Below are 6000 nucleotides of genomic sequence, written 5' to 3'. Positions count from 1 at the left end.
TATACACCTAGGTATTACATGAAATAAAGTATCATAATAAATGTTTTGGGTGTAATGTGTTCATGCATTGAAGTATTGTATAGTCTTGCATGTAATGCTTGAATGAAATTATTTAAAAACGCTCACAAATTATTCCTCAACCCAATATATGTGTCAAGAGTTTTGATTTTTAGTGTACATGTGAATATAATAACAAATGTCACTGCTGCACTGTCATCTATTACCACTCCTTTGTTTGGTTTGTACAAAGTGTTTAAAATAACTGTTGTGTGAGACAAATGTAAGTATTGTGTGGGTTGTTTCTAATGTGATGTTTGCTGGAAAATGTATTGATCCCCGTATACACCAAACATCCTCGCCCTTTCAGCCGTGGAGTTGTTATAATGTTTCGGTCATTTGCAATATTGTGGGTAAAGAGTAGCCCAAGAGTTGGCGGTGAGTGGTGACGAATTGCTGCTTTCCTCTCGTGTGTGTGTTTTCATTAGCAAAGCCACACTAAGCTCTAAACTGAGTCCACCGAAAGGAATTGAACCCATAATTTTAACGTTGTAAATCCGTAAACTTACCGGTGTATTCGCGGAGGACTTTCCCTTTAGTCGTACACTACGAAATGATGGACGGCTCGCACGGATAGCCCTCGTGTAGCTCTGCGCGAAAATTCAAAAACAAACAAACAAACATATATAAAATATTTTTTTATCTAACTGACGTTTTTCCTTTTCAGCTTCATTAGGGTTAATATACACAACCGTTTAATATTATAATATTCGTTAAATTATTAACACTCTAATATTATAGTTATAACACTAATCATACAGCTGTTCTGACATATTACATAAATGACTATTTTATAAGATATAAATATAAAAAGAATTACATGTTTTATCATTAGTTAAAAACACATAAACAGAAAATACAAATTGCTAAGAAACAGTAATAAGTTGAAAGGATATTTGGTGTACTTAAGGGTTATAAACGAATTGTAAGACTGTGTGATACTTCAACAGTATGCAAGTGTTAAACAGAAAGTAATATTGTCAAGTGTATCGGTGTTCTGTATTGTTTTAGAATAGTGGTTTGGTTACATATGCCATCAAGTGTTTATCTACGGACTAGTTTCTTTAAAAAATTTAGCTTCCATATTTTTTTTCTCAAAATCATTCTGTATTTTGTGAGGTAGAAACTTAACATGGGTTTTCTGTGTTTCTGTTGAAGTGGTTTTGTGTTGGTCATACGTCCACCTCAGTTTCCCTTACCAGTTTCTGTATGTCATTACGAGTTAAACGAGGGTTCCTACTAACTTTTCTGAGAACCATCCTCTAGGTTCTCTTCTGGAATCTTTGGTAGGGGCGTCCTGAACGAAGGTGGTTTGCAGTTGATCCTGTAACCGTAAACTTGGAAATTAGATTTCGGCACATTAAGTTGTGTAGCAATACCGGAAAGAAACAGACGAAACTTGTGTTTTCCAACAATACGGATTTTAAATCACTGGACAGTTGTTTCCTGTTCGCCATGATGACCAAGCAGATAATGACGGAGACGGCGCTATATTGCCGGAAGTACATTTATTGCTGGCTAAATCCAATAATTATGAACCAAGTGTCTAGTTCTGGAATGGTATAATGTAGTTTATTTGCCAAACTAAACAAATTATTCACAGGAATATCAGTTTTCACACACGTTCTGAAATGTACGAACACTTTCTGCTCCTCCAATTTTTTGTTTGTTTGTTTATATACAGTTTATTTGTGGTTTAATTTACATAAAAATTCATGTAGATGTGTGTTAGCATAATATTTATAATACACTATACGTTTATTAGCCTATAAGTGGTAACTTTATAAGTTATGAACAAAAAACTACTCGGGATGCAGGTGTACGAACACTTTGTGTTGTAACTGTACCACTAAGCAACCTGTGATGGGTGCAGTTCTTTTTCAACAATGAGCACTTTAAGTTAAGAAAATAATAATTCATCATATATGGTGTTAAATAGACGATGTAGTACTAATTACACCTTACACCCACTACGATGTAGAATTAAACTTAGTCAAGTCCTAACAGGTGTGATCCAGGAAATGGCACAAAATAAAAGTTCACTTTCAAGGGGAGGGGTTGTTAAAATTCAAAAAATTAAGACAATAAAACCAGGTTCAAGTTTCAGTTAGCAAATTCACTAATTAACATAAATCCTGACTTGTAATGATGTACAAGTTAATCAGTTACTTGTAGTGGAGAATGCCGGACTACAACTTGCTTACCACGTGTTGAAGTATAACACATTATAAAATGTGTTTAAAGGTTTAGTTGCTAATGTCAAAAAAAACATTCGGTGTTGTGTATTGTTTCAGAATGGTGGTTTAGTTACATACGCCATCAAGTGTCTCTGTTCATCTACGGACTAGTTTGTTTAATAAATATAGTTTACATATTTTTTCTCTTTAAAATCCTTCGTATTTTTTTAAAATAGAAACATAAAATGGGTCTTCTGTGTTGTGGTTCCCTGTTTGTACAAGAAGTGTTTCTGTTGAAGTGGTTTTGTGTTGGTCATACGTCTGTAACGTACTGATGTGTTGTGAGACACGTGTGTCTAAAGTACTTCCAGCTTCCTCTTACATATGCGTCTCCACATATATTACAAAGATTTGACAAACCAAGTTCTTCGCGTGACACGTTTGTTCTAATATGCGTTTTCTCTTGCGTTTCATTTTTTTACCTGTTTCTTATGTTGTGTTGGTTGTCAGTTGAGACCGTCTAATGGCTTTATTTGGTTGTGATTACGTTGTCATTGAAAGGAATGTTCATTGCGGATATTTTCGTATGTTTGTTGCTGTTGTTGCAGAGTTCTTGTTTTCTGTGGTTTCAGAACGTTGGTACTGTAATATTCGGTGTATCAGTTTCACAGTAGTAATGTATTAAAGTCATTTTGAGCTGTTTGAATGGCATTCTGAGTGAAATAATTCTGATTTATTATCTTTAATTCTCCTATTATTGTTTCCATTTTAACTCGTTGTGGATGGTGTAATTTATTATGAAGAAATATCTGCTTACTAATTTCTTTCAGGGGCGTAGATCCTGGGAGAATGGGGGATAAATCCCCTCCTTCATTTTAGGTGGGGTGTGTGGTGCATACAATCATCCCCCCCCCCGTACAGTTTGGTCTGTTGAACTGTTTTATTGCATCACTGGCCTACAAATTGTGTGTTTGTTCTTGTAATTCCCGTGTTCTTACCAATCGAATTACATAATTAGGCCTAGATGTAGGCTTTTTCAGTAGCCAAAATGTACATCTTTAAAATAGGCGTTCCTCTAAGCTTTTTGATCTAAGCGATAGTTCGTAAGTATCAGTCGGTAGGTCTAAGTATACATGTAAGGCTTGCAAGCACTATCACAGAATCTACCTACGTTTTGTACGTAATGTACGATTAAGTAAAATTTTCATCACAACAGATTGAACAGAGCGTGAAATTCGAAAATATTACTCCCAAGAGTAAACTCCTGTTATCTAGATCTGGCAGGCCATTTGTAGCTGCATCAATCTTATGTGTATATTGTGCGGTTTCCCTGCGCTATTTGTTCTTATGCATGTCTTCCCGGTTTTATTGTCGAACGTCTTACTCTCCTCAGCTGCCAAAGGTGCTGACCATAGTGAATGTTTAGTGTACAGTTAACGACAGGTTTGGGCCGCTCGGATCCAGACGTGCCCTACATCGCCCCTTTCCGCTCCTTTAATTTTAGTTTCGATTTTACAACGGGGCTCATATCATCCATACGCACATCTAATACCACGACAGAAAGCAAAATATCAAGATATCAACTTCTAGGGTACGTTGTTTGATAAGTTTCCATGGCTGCACTTGGACAATCAGACTCAAAAAGTCATATGCTTTCATTGTGCCAAGGAGGTAAATATAGGTCTTTTTACAGCGAAATTGGAGAGTCCAGTGGAGTGTTCCTTCATATCCACCGGTTTTGCAACTAGGAAAAGGCAAAACAGAAATTTAACGAACACCAATCCTCCTCTCAGCACAGATTTGCTATATCTCCAGAAGGTTCACTTGATGTAACTCCAGTGACTCTCCAGCTACATGATGGAAAAAAGAAGCAGCAGGAAGAATACAAAGGAAGTCTGCCAAAATATTCAGAAGTTTACGTTTCTTACTGCGTCAAGGTTTAGCATTACGTGGACATAATGATACGGAGGGAACTTCCTGCAGTTAATGAAGCTCCTGGAAGAGGAAGATCCTGAGTTGACGGCCTACTTGTCAAACAAAAACCACTTTCACATCACCCCAGGCTCAGAATGAAATATTGGAGATGTTCAGCCATCAAATACTGAGGAACATAACACACGAAGTGTAGCAAAGTAAAATCTTTGAATTAATGGTTGATGGCACTCAGGATGTTTCAGATGCCGAAAAGGAAGCATTATGTTTACGATACGTAGATGAGAACCTTGACGTCCATGAGACATTTCTTGGTTTGTACAGTGTTTCCAATACAACTGGTGAAACAATATCCTCGACTATACTTGATGTACTGACTGGACTCAATTTACCACTGTCAAGATTAAGAGCACAAACTTATGATGGAGCGGCTAACATGAGTGGTGTACAGTGGATGCCAGACAAAAAATAAAAGAGAAGCAACCGTCAGCTTTGTTTTTTTCATTGTGAAACACACAAGGCTAATTTAATAATGCAACATGCAGTTGAAGCTTGTGAATGTGTTCGAGATTCTATCCAGTACGTGAACCTGGTGTCTTGCTTCAGAGGTCAGGCAAATACAAGACAATCTTTGAAAATATTGTATCGTCAGACGGTCACAATGGTCCAGTTAAATACATCCGCCCACTGTGTCCAAAACGCTGGTTGTCCCGCCTATCTGTAATTACATGTGCTAATGATCACTATAGTGACATTGTTGATTCTTTTGTCTGAATTAGCAAAATGATAAATCAGATGTAGCAGTGAAAGCACGAGGTCTGCTGGACAGATTTGACAAAGGAAAGACAGTTTTAGGATCGTTGATGGCTCAGCATCCATTAGCTGCATTAGAGGAACTAAACCATGCATTCCAAGCACAATCAGCGACAGTATCTGGCATGATTGAAGCATCTGCAATGACAGTTGAGCAATTGCGGGTATTGCGAACAGAGGAAAATTACAACAAGATATTTCATGAAGCTGAGAAAAAGGTAACTTACCTAGATCTGGTGCCTATTGAACTACCACGCATTCGCAGACCCCAGAAGGATTACAGGTGATGGCTCAGCAAACCATTCTGCAACAGCTGGAGATTACTGCAGAAGCCAATATTTTGAATTTGTGGACAGAGTCCTAGAACATCTGACCACTAGATTCAATGCAGACAACAATGCCTTGATGCAATACCTGGCACTTGAGAACATGATCAACTATGGCAAGATTGACAACTCGGTTGTAAACTTCCTTCCAGAAATCTCTGCACAACGGCTCGAGTTTCAGTTGTCCATGTACAAAGGAACAACAAAAGCAGTATCTCTGAAAGGTGCGAAGGAGGCTCACTGTAAAATGCATGAAACAAGCCAGCAGATGTTTAAGGAAGTTTTCTTCTCATGAAAATTTTGTTTGTATGTCCAGTATCCAGCTGCGAATGTGAACGCAGCTTTTCTGCATTAAGACGGTTGAAAACGTGGTTAAGGTCAACTATGTCTCAGTGCCGCCTCAACCATGTGGCAGTTTGTCACACTCACAAAGATGAGGTTGACAAGATAAATATAGAAGAGCTTATGAAAGAATTCATAAACAGATCATCACAAAGGAGGTCTACGTTTGAGAACATGTAGACTACAGGACAAATGAATAACCATGTGCTACTTTGTATTGATGTGTAATTTTCAAAAGTTCGCAAAGACATTTTAATTATTTTAGAAAACAACATGAACAGTTTTTTTCAATAGATATAAACTTATCAAGGGTAATTACTAATTTTATTAATATTTGAAAACGTAATTCATGC

The sequence above is a fragment of the Tachypleus tridentatus genome, unplaced genomic scaffold (assembly GCF_004210375.1).
Source record: "Tachypleus tridentatus isolate NWPU-2018 unplaced genomic scaffold, ASM421037v1 Hic_cluster_2, whole genome shotgun sequence".
Taxonomy (NCBI): Eukaryota; Metazoa; Arthropoda; class Merostomata; order Xiphosura; family Limulidae; genus Tachypleus; species Tachypleus tridentatus.
Note: the sequence above shows the minus strand (reverse complement) of the source record.